Source organism: Gorilla gorilla, chromosome 1, assembly GCF_029281585.2.
Source record: "Gorilla gorilla gorilla isolate KB3781 chromosome 1, NHGRI_mGorGor1-v2.1_pri, whole genome shotgun sequence".
Classification (NCBI taxonomy): Eukaryota; Metazoa; Chordata; class Mammalia; order Primates; family Hominidae; genus Gorilla; species Gorilla gorilla.
This window is the reverse complement of record NC_073224.2, coordinates 33,874,490-33,891,013: the sequence shown is the minus strand read 5'-3', so window position 1 is coordinate 33,891,013 and position 16,524 is coordinate 33,874,490. Positions and strand designations below refer to the sequence as shown.

Below are 16,524 nucleotides of genomic sequence, written 5' to 3'. Positions count from 1 at the left end.
CCTATTACTCCTCCTCATCTCCGAATGTCTGCTTGAACTCCTCTTCAAATACTGTCATCAAATCTTTGAAATTTGTTCACTTGTGATGTAAGGGGCTCCCTCCCTTGGATGTTCCTGGAAAGGCTGAATGATCAGGAGAATATTGGGTTGTACTTATGTATAAAACAGATCCTAGGCCGGGCATGGTGGCTCATGCCTGTAATTCCAGCACTTTAGGAGGCCAAGGCGGGCAGATCACCTGAGGACAGGAGTTCAAGACCAGCCTGGCCAACATGGTGAAACCCTGTCTCTACTAAAAATACGAAAATTAGCCGGGAGTGGTGGCGCATGCCTGTAATCCCAGCTACTCTGGAGGCTGAGGTAGGAGAATTGCTTGAACCCGGGAGGCAGAGGTTGCAGTGAGCCAAGATCATGCCACTCGTACTCCAGCCTGGGCGACAGAGCGAGACTCCATCTCAAAAAAATAGAAAAATAAAAATAATAAAAAATAAAAAATAAAACAGATCCTAAAGCTGATGTAAGAGTAGTCTGACTGGTCTTCACTCCCTTCCTCCCTCCCTCATGCATATATTTTAGTAAATGGCAAATGACATATATTTTTAAGGAATGACTCATTGACTGCACACAGAGAGAGTTAGCTTTCAGCAGCAACTCTAAGTAGCAGGATCAGCAGGGCCAGCTGGAAGTCGGTTCAGGGATGTGGCTCATACTTTCCCTGGGCTGGGCCTGACCTCCACCTTGCTTGCCGCAATGTCATTCTAATGAATCTTAAACCTGCTTCATTCAAAAAGAGTTCTGGGATGGCTCCCAGGCAACCAACATCGCCCCTCTCCATCCAGAGCCCAGGCAACAGCTGTTCCCTCACCTGTCAGACTTGGACCTACTGAAACTGAAAATACAACCCAGTGGTCTAAGAACATTATATTTTTGGTGTATTTTTTCTCTGTTTGAAAGTTCTCATGAGGACAAATTGAACGTTACTTCCATATTTTGTGAACAACTTTTACTGAACAGTTTACCACAACGGGACTATTCTGGGAATCCAGAATATGTGACCACTGTGCCTGATTCTTCTCACAGGCCATTGGTCTGCAAGCATTGACATCCACAGATATTTCCAATCCACGATTAGACTGCAGGGATCAAAACCAGAGGGCAGTTATCACTTTGTGATAACTTTCCAAGGCCGCCATGTCTTTTTCAAGATGTCACCTTCGAGAAGTTACTGCATGCTCCAAGTTTTAGTCTAAGTAGGGCTCTTGCTCCTTAATGCCCTCAACTCTAAGAAAGACCCACTGGATGGACCTGTCTTTCAGGCATTAACTCTTAAGTGGATGTTTTCTATCACCCACAGTGTAAATAATCTGGCGTAGAAAGCATACCAGGGACTTGGGTTAAATTTTTGACACATATTGAAGCTGCCAGTATTGTTATAGGAGAGCAAGGGAGACGATGACTGTCGAACTATTCTTCATTTAAATAGTTTGAATAATTGAACTATTCTTCATTTAAATAGTTCGAATAATTGAACTATTCTTCATTTAAAAATAGAAACCAAAACCATGATAAAATTATGATTTCCAGTGGATTTTCTGCTGTTTGCACATGGCCATGCAGTTTAAGGTAAATGTATGACTGGTGTCTCTGCAAGCCTTTCTGGGAATATCATCCCTATAATTGCCAAATAGTGGAATTACATGACTCAGATGACTGTTTCCCTGGCTGACTGGTTCTCCAGCTCCCCTGGATCTGAAAAAAGGTGAGGGAAGAAGAGGCCAGGGAAGGATGGCCTGCTGTGTGGGGCTGGACTGGGTGCTTGGTGTGTTGAAGCCATTTCTCAGCACAAGCTGCTTGCTCAGCCTGCTGGAAATGCTGATTGAACATCTGTCAGGCAGCGTCTACAAGTATCACAAAATGTAAGGAGCATCTCCCCATAGCTGAACTCACCCTCACCAAGAAAGGGTTGTGCTGAGCAGTAAGCCCTGCTGAGTCGTGGCTTCTGGGCTGTGAGAACCCAACAGCAGAAGCTAAACCACAGGAGAGGAAATACAAAGGCTGGAGGCACCTTAGTGGTCCCATTAGTGCCCATCATGTATTCTCTTTCCTGAGTCCTGCCCTCTCCACTAAAGCCTCCAGACTGCTATAAAATAAAAATAAAATAAAGAGTAGCAGCTGCCTGTTTGCCTCTGTGGCTTTTATATCTGCTCACTCAGAAAGGGCTGCACTCCCTTGAAGCTGCAATTAGCCTGGCTCACCAAGGGGCTGAAGGCCACTCCAGACCACCAGCCATCATTCCTGCTGGGGCACCTGCCAACTGGGGAAATTCACCACTAAAGAAGAACAGGGAGGAATATCAGCTCATTCCTGGGAGAGTGTGGATACAAAGCTTCTTGTCTTTGACCTTGTTTCTCTAACCAAAACTCAAGACATGTGGTCTGAAAAAGGATTTTTGTATAGCTCCCAAGGGCAGGTGTCCATCGAGAGGAACAGGATTTAGAAATATAAATATTAGAATTTCTGGGCCATTTCAAGATTATGCATAAGAGGATAGCAAAGAAGAACAGTTGTTTTGGAGTCAAATAGATGTGTTTAGAAATTACATCTCCGCTACCTAAAAACTGCAGTCTTGGACAAGTATTATTATTATTTTTGGAGACAGAGTCTTGCTGTGTCCACCAGGCTGGAGTGCAGTGGTGCAATCTTGGCTCACTGCAAGCTCTACCTCCCAGGTTCAAGTAATTCTCCTGCCTCCTGGGATTACAGGCATGCACCACACTACGCCCAGCTAATTTCTGGATTTTTTAGTAGAGACAGGGTTTGAACATGTTGGCCAGGCTTGTCTCGAACTCCTGACCTCAAGTGGTCTGCCTGCCTCGGCCTCCCAAAGTGCTGGGATTACGGGTGTGAGCCACCATGCTGGCCTAAATTATTCTTTTGTGACTGTTTTCTCACCTGCAAAAGGGAACAATAATAATACTTTTCTCATAGGGTTATACTGAATATTGAGATAATGTGTGTGTAAAGGAGAAAAATAACAACCACACTATAAACTACCACAATTGCTTTCTAAAGCAGAGGGATCTATGACAGGAGAGTCCTCTTGTTTTCCTGAGATTCTTGCGGGGTCTGCTCAGCTTTGCTTAGTAAAGAAACAAGATGTATACACATTTAAAAAAAAGAAAAAAGAAAAGTAAGAAAGAAGAATTTGGACTTTCCAGGAATAGTCCAGGAGGAAGCTCCTGAGGAATGGGACGAAAATAGCAAAAAAGAGAAGATCCAGTGGGAAGCTGTGAGGCCAGGAGAGGAGTCTGTAAGTTTAGAGGATTTAAGACCTGGGTTCGGATCCTGCCTCTGCTGCTTACTAACCATGGATCTTTGGGCAAATTATTTAGCTTTGTTTTGTTTCAGTTTCCTCATATGGAAAATTGGGATAATACCACTTCCCTGTCAGAGCTGTAGTGAAGATTAAGTGAAATAATCACTGTGAAGTGCCCAGGAACAGTATCTATTGTTGCTATTGCCACGAATAACATTGAGAATGTACAGTCTGACCTCTGTAACAGGGAACACCTTGGCAAAAGCACATTCCCTGCATATTCAACTAAGAATGAACATATTCTTGGCACAAATTCTCCAGAGTCCAGTGTCAGTTCAGATACGGTTGAGAGGACCAAAGGGACATCCCGAGGTTCTGGTGGAAGCTACCACAGCCTAAGCCCCTTGCCAACTCTCCAGTCTTTCCACCCCCGCCTTCTCCCTGTAAGATTTTTCTGGTCAATAAAAGCAGCATTGCTTTCTGGGATTCAGACGACACTTGTGAAAGACTTATATTTATGTAAATAAAATAAACTAATGTTCATGAAATAGTTTTAGAAACCAGATCAAGTCTGTTACGCAAAGTAAGGCATTAGAATTATTATAAGGAAAAACAGGCTTAATGAACGCAAGGCTGGACATCCCTGTCTTGTGTCAAGTACAGTTTTCTTCAGCTACATCATCTAGGCATTAAGAGGTTTTAAGGCAGGGCACGGTGGCTCACACCTGTAATCCCAGCACTTTGGGAGGCTGAGGCATCACGAGGTCAGGAGTTCGAGACCATGTTGACCAACATAGTGAAACCCCATCTCTACTAAAAATACAAAGATTAGCCGGGTGTGGTGGTGCGTGCCTGTAATCCCAGCTACTCGGGAGGCTGAGGCAGGAGAATTGCTTGAACCCAGGAGGCAGAGGTTGCAGTGAGCCGAGATCACGCCACTGCACTCCAGCCTGGGTGACAGAGCAAGACTCCATCTCAAAAAAAAAAAAAAAAAAAAAAAGAGGTTTTGAAAAATTCCTCTCTAGAGCTACACCTAGTTTCTCCAGAGTAACTGAAGGAGTGCTAATTTTGCACGTGGCATAGTTATATGGTTTCTGTCAAGGTAGAGCAGACCTACTGATGTGTCATAGAGGAAGATCAGAGAGCTGTGGCTACCTCCTGCCCCCCTACCATAGGTACCTCCATCCCAGTGACTGTGAGTACCTGCTAGACCCAGGGCTAAGCACTGGGCATAAGAGAGAGGAAGACAGGCAGATCTGTGCTGCAAAGGCACTACTGTTGAAAATATCTGAGACAAACAAAAAATTAACAATATTCATTTACTTCCTTCTCAGTGAGAAGTGATACAAAGCTAACCAACAGAGGTATGCAAATGAAGACTCGGCCAAGTCTGAGAATGTGGGTGAAGACTTTCCTGAAAGTAATTAATACTTACACTGCAGCAAGAGATTAGAATGCACAGAAGAGGGATACAGAGAGCAGTCCTTCCAGGAAGAGGGAACAGCACGTGCAAATGCTCAGAGGCAGAAAGGAGTCTGGTGTTGAGGATATGAAAGAAGATCAGTGCATCTTGAGTCTGGTAAGCAAATGAGGATGGTGGGGGAACTGAGAGTGCCCCTAGGAATGAATCTCCCAGTTGTTTACCTTGGGGAATGGCGGAGATAAATTCTACTTTTCACAACTAAGGGAATAACCATTCATAATAAATAATAGAGAGGGGTAGCAGAAAAGTGAGGTGTGTGAACCCACACTTGTCATTAAGTGTGTGAATGCTTTATTCAGCTAACTAGAACCCTGAGACATTGGGTCCAAGATCAAAGACAGACTGAGTGTTGGAGCTGGCTAGTCTTCCTGTATGTCATGGCCAGCTTGCAAAAAACCTGGGCAAGAGAGAGGCTATTTGAAACTGTGGGTGATTTTGTGCAAATCTATTCCCACTAGTAGATGATCATCACAAGTAGAGGAGAGAGCATTAGACGTTAGACACCAACCAAAGGTGTTGTCCCAAGTATTCCAGGCACCAGCACACCTAAGAACAGAACCCAAGCCTACTCCGCAGGTAACTCCTCTGCTTCCAGGGAAGTTTCCACATGGTGACTTACTTGAGTGAGCAAATCTGCGTGTCAAGACCTGCTTATTTTGCCCTGACCACTTGGAGGCATGAGAACATAAGGGTGTCCCAAGCTGGCCACAGGCAGCGATGCAACCTGCCTCCAATCCTAGCACCAAAGGTCCGTGCCCATGACAGCACCAGGACGGAGTAGGGTCCTCCTGCTGGCCTGTCCTAAGGCCTTTAACCCATGTACCCTGGGATGGTACGTTCTACCCCAGCACTACACAGATTTATGCATAGTCCCTCCATGTGGGACACCCCTACAAGTGTGCCGAGTGGAAATCATCTCATTCCAGCAAGGAGAATCAAGAGAAACCATTGCCCCCACCTCCTTTGGGTTCACAAGGGAAATGTTTTTTCTTTGTAACACATCTGCTAAGAAACACCAGGGAATTTCCAACTCTCTTTGTCTTCCTCCTCTTCCTCCTCCATCACCACCACCACCTCTCTCTCATCCTCCTCCTCCTTCATCTTTCTCTTTCCCTCCTCTTCCTCCTCCTTCCTTATGTCTCTCTCCTTCTCTTCCTCCTCCTTTCCTTCTCCCCCTCTCCTCGTTTTTTTCCATTTTCCTCCCCCTCCTCCTACTTATCTTTTTTTCTTAACGCTTCTCTATACATTCCAATTTTTCTATAATGAAGACTTCATGTTTGAATAAACAGGAAAAAGCAAAGGGGAAAAGAAAACAGGAAGGGGAAACTCAATCCCCAAGTCACCGAAGACTGACTACTGCGTGGCAAGAACCCTGGGGTCTGGCCCTGAACGTTTCACTAATAATCCCTATAACCATCAGCTCCATAGGAGAGAAAATGATTTGGATCATTTCTAAAGTCTGTTCCAGGTCTAAATGGAGCTGGAATATGTGAATAAGTGTATTTCTCAAGGCAAAAGAATCCTTCAGAGACTTCATTGTATTCTCCAGGAACTTCACTATAGGCCAATGAAACAAACGAACCAGCTTTGAACAAGGCCACTGGACTCATCCAGGGACCTATCATTTAGCCATGCTAAAAGGATTTAGCTCTCAGAGGTCAAAGTAGTCCCACCGTGGGGACAGTGAAAACACACACACACACAAATATACACACGCATACACACACAAACACACACACACACACAAGTACCACAGGAAGATTGCTGAGCTAGCAGGATTTCTTTCATCACTGATTTGCTTCAAGTTTTGTCTAAATTAGAGTCTCAAAGTAATGAACTTTTGTTCATCCTCAGCTTTAGGAATATGTAGGATTGTGGTGTTAGTAAACAGTGCCTGTTGAGTAGAACCATTACCAATCAATTATTTCTTTATTTCTGAAAATTCATTAATGCCCCACCCTGAAAAAGTCTTCTACTCCTTTCATACCTGGGGGAGCTCTGATAAGTGGATGGCATCAGTCTTCAGCCCCATAACTTTAAAGAGGTTCTCCACGTTCTGAGGGACAGGTGGAGTTTTTTTTCACCCACTTGATGTCTTTGTATGTATCACTCCTACCCTTCAGGAAGCCAGAGCCCGGAGGCCTGTTGGTAGAATGAAAACTAGAATTGACTTAGTTGACACTGAGTTTCTATGGGAGCTTTATCATGTGAATACAGTAATGAGGTTCCCTCCCCATCTCTCTCTTCAATCGAACATGGTGCCAGGTGCGGTGGCTCATGCCTGTAATTCCAGCACTTTGGGAGGCCCAGGCAGGTGGATCACTTGAGGTCAGGAGTTAGAGACCAGTCTGACCAACATGGCAAAGCCTCATCTCTAATAAAAGTGCAAAAATTAGCCAGGCATGGTGGCACACCCCTAGTCCCAGCTATTTAAGAGGCTGAGGCACAAGAATTGCTTGAACCCAGGAGGCCGAGGTTGCAGTGAGTTGAGATCATGCCACTGAGCCCCAGCCTTGGTGATGGAGTAAAACTCATCTCAAAAAAAAAAAAAAAAAAAGATCGTGGTTGCACCTCACCATCACCACCACTCACTATCTGCACATCCCCAGTGCTCATGGGGATTTGCTTTAACTTGGGAATAGTGATTTATTGATGGCACCAGAGGGCTGGAACCCTGAATCACAAAAATCAATGCAGAAAACTGACTGTCTTAGTCTGTTTTGTTTTGCTATAAAGGAATACTGGAGGTTGGGTAATTTATAAAGAAAAAGAAAGTTTATTTGGTTTATGATTCTGGATGGCTGGAAAGTTCAAGATTGGGCATCTGCATCTGGTAAAACCTTCAGGCTGCTTCCACTCGTGGTGGATGGTGAAGAGGAGCTGGTGTGTGCAGAGGCTGCACGCTAAGAGAGGAGGGCAGGGCAGGGAGAGGCGAGGATTGTTTTAACAACCAGCTCACATGGGAACTAACATAGTGAGAACTCACCACCCCAGAGTGGAAGGGCGTTGATATATTCATGAAGGATCCACTCCTGTGACCCAAATACTTCCCACTAGGCCCCACCACCCAACATCGCTACACTGGGGATTACATTTCAACATGTGATTTGGTGGGGACAAACAAATTATATCCAAACCATAGCATTCCACTCCTGCCCCCCTAGCGAACTCACGTTCTTCTCACATTGCGAAATACAGTCATCCTTTCCCAATAGTCCCAAAAGTCTTAACTCATTCCAGCATCATCTCAAAAGTCTAAAGTCCAAAGTCTCATTAGAGACTCAAGGTAAGTTCCTTTCAGCTATGAGCCTGTAAGATGAAAAACAAGTTATTTACCTCTAAGATACAATGGTGGTACAGGCATTGGGTAAACCCTGACAATTTGCAATTAGGTAAGAAAGCCATTTGCATATTTGGAACTTACGGTTTAATTATGTCATTTAATCTCCACAACGGAACACTTGTTATTAGCATTCCCATTTCATAGATCAAGAACCTGAGGCTCCATAAGTTGTATCAGCTATACATGAATATTAATCCATACCTTAAGAGCAGACCTAGAATAACCAGGAATAATCAATCAAATAAAGATGGAGAGGCTGAAAAGAGAAAACAAGACTATCATGAGAGTATCAGCAGATTTCACAATTCCCTGAAATCCCTAGAGCTTCACTGTATAATAGGATCACCACTATCCACATGGGGCTATTTAAATTTAAATGCTAATCATAACTTCAGTGACCACACATCGTAACTACAGTACTGGACAGGACAGATTTAAATAGCATCTTCATCATCACAGAAAATTCTATTGAATGGCACTGCTCTAGAATACATCCTCATGAGTGAAGGGGTCTATTCTTAGAAGATGGTAATTTTTCAAGTGCTATTGTCCGAGCTGTATTTATGTGAAGTTCCTAGAGTGCAGAAGGAATCTGCTTTCTCCTACTAAAGGGACAAGATGAAGCAGACAGCCTTTGTTCCTAGTTTTTCAAGAACCTCCCCACCTGCTCAGGTGACAGAGTTGCTTCCATGGCCAAAAGATAGGATTCTTGGGGTCACACAGGCACACAGTCTTTCTCTGAGCTCTGTTTCCTACTCCATGTGGGGTGATAAATAAGTGGATTCAGGCCTTCCCCAGGAGGCTCTGTCAGATCTTACATTGACATCCTTTCATCATGCAGCAAACCACAGGTAGGTAACATCCTAAGCTTTAGATTTGACCCATAGTGGGGAACGGGGATGGAAACACAGGGTAGAAAATCTCATTTATGCCTTGAGCCTAAACCAGAGGTCCACCTATCCCCACCAAAGCTGCATTGAGTGTTAATGACATTGACTTGGGCCTTAATAAAATTGCAATTTGGTTATTATTTGATATTCCTCTGTGTACCACCCCTTGGGGAACCTGAAAGGTAGAAATTAACAAGCAGGGAAGAATGAGGGTACTTCTTGGTTGCTAAACATTAATTATTGCCATTAAAACTTCATCTGCTATAGTCTGAATGTGTCCGCTCCAAAATTCAGATGTTGAAACTTAGTGCAATGTGATAGTATGAAGAGGTGGAGTTTTCTAGAGATGATAAGGTCATGAGAGCTCGTCCCCTTATGAATAGAATTAAGGCCTTTATTAAAGAGTCTTCATGCCTCACTCAGCTGGCTTGCTCTTTAGCCTTCCACCATGTGAGGACACAGCGTTCCTTCCCTCTGGAGGATGCAGAACTCACCAGAAAATGCAACCTGCCGTCACCTTAATCTTAGACTTTCTAGCATCCAGAACTGTGAGAAAATAAATTTCTTTTCTTTATAAATTATCCAGTCTCAGGTATTTTGTAATAGCAGCACAAAACAGACTAAGTCACCATTTCGCAATCACTAATATTTAATCAATTTTCTTTCTCTGTGACATGCTATTCTCTCCTTTCTGAAAGTCTTTATTTTCAATGACAGTACTCTCTGAGTTTTCTTTCTACCTCTGTGGCTCTTCATAAAAAGTGCCTCCTCTCACCAGGTGTCGTCGTTTAAGTGACATCATCTTTAAACCCTTGTGTCTTTAAATCCCTGACACACCACTGTGATGCCCAGGGAAGACAGGGTGACCTGGAAGTCCAACTACTTCCTTAAGATCATCCAACTTTTGGATGATTATCCGAAATGTTTCACCGTGGGAGCAGACAGATGCAGATGCAGCAGATCCGCATGTCCCTCTGCAGGAAGGCCATGGTGCTGCTAGGCAAGAACACCACGATGGTCAAGGCCATCTGAGGGCACCTGGAAAACAACCCAGCTCTGGAGAAACTGTTGCCTCATATTCAGGGGAATGTGGGCTTTGTGTTCATCAAGGAGGACCTCACTGAGATCAGGGACCTGCTGCTGGCCAACAAGGTGCCAGCTGTGGCTCATGCTGGTTCCATTGCCCCTGTGAAGTCACTGTGCCAGTCCAGAACACTGGTCTGGGGCCCAAGAAGACCTCGTTTCTCCAGGTTTTAGGCATCACCACTAAAATCTCCAGGGGCGCCACTGAAATCCTGAGTGATGTGCAGCTGATCAAGACTGGAGACAAAGTGGGAGCCAGCGAAGCCACACTGCTGAACATCTCTCCCTTCTTTGGGCTGGTCATTCAGCAGGTGTTCGACAATGGCAGCATCTACAACCCTGAAGGGCTTGACATCACAGAGGAAACTGCATTCTCACTTTCTGGAGAGTGTCTGCGATGTTTCCAGTGTCTGTTTGCAGATTGGCTACCCAACTGTTGCATCAGTACCCCATTCTATCATCAATGGGTACAAACGAGTCCTGGCTTTGTCTGTGGAGATTGATTACACCTTCCCACTTGCTGAAAAGGTCAAGGCCTTCTTGGTTAATCCATCTGCCTTTGTGGCTGCTGCCCCTGTGGACACTGCTGCCATGACTGCTCCTGCTGCTGCTGCTACCCCAACTAAGGTTGAAGCCAAGGAAGAGTCGGAGGAATTGGACAAGGATATGGGATTTGGTCTCTGACTAATCACCAAGAAGCAACCAACTCAGCCAGCTTTATTTGCAGAATAAGGAAATAAAGACTTCTTTAAAAAGAAAAAAAAAAGTGCCTTCCTCTGGGCATGCTGGCTTGTGCCTGTAGTCTTAGCTACTCCAGAGGCTGATGTGGGAGAATTGCTTCAGCCCAGGAATTCAGGGCTACAGTGAGCTATGATTGCACCGCTGCACTCCAGCCTGTGCAATAGGGCAAGACCCTATCTCTAAAAAAAAAAAAAAATTCAATACCTTTAGCTTACATGTCTTTTGCAACCCTTTAAATGTTGATATTCCCCAAGATTTCATATTCAACTCCTTTCCCATTCTGAATTCTCCTTGAACCATAGTACCTACATTTATGATTTTACCTACTTACCATATATTAATACTTTCATTTTCTATTTACATCTCACACCCCCACACAGAGATACTCAATGACCTACTACATATCACCTCTTGGATGTCCCACAGATAATCCAAATTTATCTTATCTCAAACCAAACTTATCATTTTCTCTTCCCATTGCTAAACCTTTTATTTTCCCCAGTGTCAGCCAAGACGAGTCATTGCCAGCACCACTCATCTTTGCTGATCGATTTTAACCAGAATTATGTTTCTGTTATCCTAGGCTTCTTCTAAAAGCCTGAGTCAGAGCACTCCACAAAAACAACTAATAATACATCAAAGATATTTAAAAGATAATATTCCATGCTGGTGAGGATACGCTGTAAGGAGCACTATCACATACTCTTACGATGGAGTTGTAAATTTATACATTTCTAGAGAGTAATTTGATGATATGTATTGTTATCAATATCAGAACATTCCTTTGGAGCACTCTTGGGTCTCTGAAATAAGGTAGTGGGACAGAGGCCAGACTGGCAATGAGAATCTTAAGAAATCATACTACTCTGGCCTGCACCAAAGTGAGCAGTAAGCAACATGTCAGGGTGAAAGTCTTATTACAAAACCGGGGGTGATGAAGAAGCAGAAGAAGAACATTTTGAACTGGACATTTCTAAAGAGGTTGGCACAGATCCACAGCACTTCAGCATTACCAAGGGCTTGAAACCCATGAGAATCATGTGAAGCAAGTGGAGTCTATAAATATTCAGGAAGAAATAGTTTGATTTTTTTGGTTGATGCCTCCAGAGCTGTGTTTGAATCTCAGAGTGAAGATGAGTTGACTCCTTTTGACATGAGCATCCAGGAGTTGGATAATCCAGGGGCAAAACGAATTCTAGAGCTTGACCGGTTTAAGGGGCAGCAGGGACAAAAACGTTTCCAAGACCTGATGGGCATGGATCTGACTACTCACTCAGTGAAGTGCTGTGAGTCTGTGCCAACAACCTCTTTAGCAATGTGCAGTACAAGAGAAGTCATGTTGTTCACCAATGAAGATAACCCCCATGACAATGACATGCCAAAGCCAGCTGGGCCAGGACCAAAGCCAATAATCACTGAGATACAGGCATCTTCCTTGACTTGATGCACCTGAAGAAAACTGAGGGCTTTGACATATCTTTCTTCTACAGAGATATCACCAGCATAGCGGAGGATGAGGACCCCAGGGCTCACTGAGGAATCCAGAAAGCTAGAAGACCTGTTGAGGCAGGTTTGAGCCAAGGAGATCAGTTAGTGAACACTCAGCAGGTTAAAGCTAAAGCTCAGTAAAGATATAGTGCTCTCCGTGGGCATTTATAATCCGATCCAGAAGGCTCTCAAGCCTCCTCCAATAAAGCCCTATCGAGAAATAGATGAATCAGTGAAAACCAAGACCTGGATATTTAACGTAAATACAGGCAGTTGGCTTCTGCCTAGAGATACCAAGAGGTCTCAGATCTATGGAAGGCGTCAGATTATACTGGAGAAAGAGGAAACAGAAGAGCTAAAACAGTTTGATAAACCAGGTTTGATTCTCATGGGTTTAAGCTCTTGGTAAAGCTGAAGAAGCACTGTTACCTGAGGCCCTCCTTGTTTGTGTACTCTGAAGAGTCGCTGATGAGTTAGAGCTCAACCCTGTTCAGTGCTCTACTCATCAAGTGTCTGGAGAAGGAGGTCACAGCATTGTGCAGATACACACCCTGCAGGAACATCCCCCCTTATTTTGTGGCTTTGGTGCCACAGGAAGAGGAGTTGGATGATCAGAAAATTCAGGTGCCTCCTGCAGGCTTCCAGCTGGTCTTTTTATGCTATGCTGATAATAAAGGGAGGTGCCCTTTGCTAAAAAAGTCACGGCAACCCCAGAGCAGGGAGATAAGGTGAAGGCTATTGTTCAGAAGCTCCGATTCAAATACAGAAGTGACAGCTTTGAGAACTCTGTGCTGCAGCAGCGTTCCAGGAACCTGGAGGCCTTGGCCTTGGATTTGATGGAGCCTGAACAAGCAGTGGACCTGACATTGCCTGAGGTTGAAGCAATGAATAAAAGACTGGGCTCCCCACTGGTGGATAAGTTTAAGGAACTTCTCTACCCACCAGATTACAATCCTGAAGGGAAAGTTAGCAACATAAAACACAATAATGAAGGTTTCAGAAGCAAAAGGCCCAAGGTGGGGTATTCAGAAGAGGAGCTGAAGACCCACATAAGCAACAGCATGCTGGGCAAGTTTGCTGTGCCCATGCTGAAAGAGACCTGCTGGGGTATGGGCTGAAGAGCAGGCTGAAGAAGCAGGAGCCACTGGAAGCCCTCACCAATCACTTCCAGAACTGACCAGAGGCCATGCGTCCAGCTGCCCTTCCACACTGTAGCCAGGCTACCTGGCCTTGTTCTCAGCCAGTGAAAACAGGTGTCTCCTGATCTAGGAAGAGTCTGCCTGACAGAAGCAGAGGGACTTTATCTTTAGGAGGCTTTCTGTTGCCATGGCAATGGTGTAGCCCTCCCACTTTGCTGTTCTTTACTCTACTGCCTGAATGAGGAGCCCTAACTTTGTACTGTAAGAAAAAAGAGAGACTATACTGCCCTCCTGATGCCAAGTGTCACTCCAGCCAGCATCACAAGGGAGTAAACAATGTGATGCCTTTGTTTTTTTGTGTGTGTGTTTTTTTTTTTTTTGAGAGACAGAGAGAGTCCTAGGCTGGAGTGTAGTGGCACAATCATGGCTCAGATCTTCCCCCGGTTCAGTTGACTCTCCCCTGTCAGCCTTCCAGGTAGCTGGGTCTCCAGGAGTGAGCCACCATGCCTGGCTACTTTTCGTATTTTTTTTTAAGAGATAGGGTTTCGCCATGTTGCCCAGGCTGGTGTCAAACTCCTGGGCTCAAGCAACCTGCCTGCCTCAGCCTCCCAAAGTGCTGCAAAGTTCTGGGATTACAGGCATGAGCCATCAAACATGGCATGATGTCTTAAGATCAGTTTATCAGAATGATTTTTCACCAAAGTTTATACTGAACTCATCTTCAAATCACATCATCCATGTTATCCTCTCAAGTCATTTTTCTTCCATGATTATAACAACTCACAACTCATTATGTCAGGAATCAGGGCTGATGATAGAAGTCTGGCTGCAAATGCAGACATCTCTCCCAATTTGAAGGGGTTTATGCTCATGAGTCTCATCTAGTGCTAGTTTCTTTCTCTTGCACCTTCTTAGAATGCTAGACATAAGGCCCCAGTCAGCCAGCCTCAAGACACTCTGATATTTCCGTTGCAATGAGATTTATATAGATCCTAAGTAGCTAATATGAAAACAGCAAAGAATTCTAACTCTATCAAACTATACTGCAATCACAAAAGGAGACTTTCTACTCATTTGAAGGGGCACTTTCTGATGGCACCCTGGTGGCATTTTGCATTAAATAAAATTTATTTTGCAGTAAATAAAATGTAATGCAAAATGCCATCAGGCACCACCAGAAAGTGCCCCTTCAAATGAATGGAAAGCTCTATTCAGAGAAATCAGAGAAGCAAAGAATACAGACCACCTGGCGAGTGAATTGGAGATATAATGTGGTACTTTAGCCTCTAGGGCCTGGTGCCCACAATGGTGGTGCCTGAAGTGGTGCACCCGAAATCTGTTTAGGGATCTCCATTCTATCTTATGTCTTCTCAACATATATCAGGAATCTCCAGAAATTTATTCTCGATTCCTCCTGAATAAATTTATCCTAAGTCAATAAGTAGAGACATGAGAAAAGATTTGTGGTCTAGGATGTTCAATGCAATATAATTTATAAAAAATTAAAAATAATAGAAACAATCTAAATGTCCAGAAGACGTTATAAATTAAAATACTATGAATATTATTCTGCCATTAAAAATTATACATTGGAATAATATGTCATGAAAGAGTGCTCATTATACAATATTCAATAAAAAATAGGATATAAAAGTGTTTATAAATATCATCCAATTAAATGTCTAAATATATGTGTGCATTAAAAAAAGAGTTGAGGAAATAATGGTGAGATTAGAGGAGATTTTCCTGCGATATGTAGTTATTATCTTTAGAATAAAAAAAAGAAGAGACATTAGGTTGTCTCTGACTAATTAATTAGTACCTGGTGATATATAGTTTTTATTTACATGTTCTCTTCCTCCAGTTAGATTTGAATATCCTGGAAAGTAAAGATCTTTGCTATTCTTTAGTGTTTCTGTCAGAACACAGAGCTTTTTGCACACAAAGGCAATCAATCAGTAAGTCTGAGGAGAAATAGCTAATACCATCAGTTCAATGATCACTTCTAGGAAGGCCATATGGTCAATCTGTCAACAAAATGAGTGGTGGCTAACTTCATTCTTCTACAGCAATGAAGATACCAAAATTCCAAGTGTAAAGGAATAGCAATAAAATTAGGGTCACACACATCTGAGTTCCAATTCCAACTTCACCACTTAATGGCTAAGTGATTTTAACCAAGTTACCTACTTCTGTGAGCCCGTTTGAGCACTAATAATAATACCACTCCTCACAGTGGTTATGAAAATTAAAGAAGGCGGCCAGGCACAGTGGCTCACGCCTATAATCCGAGCACTTTGGGAGGCCAAGGTGGGCAGATCACGAGGTCAGGAGATTGAGACCATCCTGGCTAACACGGTGAAACCCCGTGTCTACTAAAAATACAAAAAAATTAGCTGGGCGTGGTGGAGGCCACCTGTAGTCCCAGCTTCACGGGAGGCTGTGGCAGGAGAATGGCGTGAACCCGGGAGGCGGAGCTTGCAGTGAGCAAAGATGGTGCCACTGCACTCTAGTCTGGGTGACAGAGCGAGACAACGTCTCAAAAAAAAAAAAGAAAGAAAGAAAGAAAATTAAGGAAGGTACAATGCCTGGCAAATTGTTGGTATTTTCCCTTTTGAAGCATGGCTCATTTTACTGAGAAAATTACTTTGTAAATAATTAAAATTGTCATCAGCTCCCACATTTTGTTAAATATCTTCTTTTGAAGAACTCAAAGGATTTAAAATTAAATTTTAAATGATATCTGTTTTGGACAGAATCTACCTACATCTGGAAAACTGGAGGCCAAATTTTTTCTTTTTGCCGAAATTAGATTTTTGGTATTTTCTTGGAAACCTCTTGCTGTTATATCAAATCTGATTAAGGAGGGACATCCAACTCCCCAGCGACTAGAGTTAACATTGGATACAAAAGACACATAGAGACCAGAGAGATGAGTAATATGTTTCAGCTCATTTATTTTCAATAGCTTCTCTAGGCAGGAGAAAAGGAGAATGGGAGGAACTTGTAAAGAATGACAAGTTTTATGAGGCAAAAAGATA

General features: G+C 43.5%; 2 pseudogenes; both read left to right on the top strand.

The window, feature by feature from the left end:
• The first annotated feature begins 9,861 nt into the window (after window positions 1–9,861).
• Window positions 9,862–10,799, top strand: LOC101131884 (large ribosomal subunit protein uL10-like; annotated as a pseudogene).
• A 954-nt stretch (window positions 10,800–11,753) lies between these two features.
• LOC101131526 (X-ray repair cross-complementing protein 6-like) lies at window positions 11,754–13,521 on the top strand (annotated as a pseudogene).
• Window positions 13,522–16,524: the final 3,003 nt, after the last annotated feature.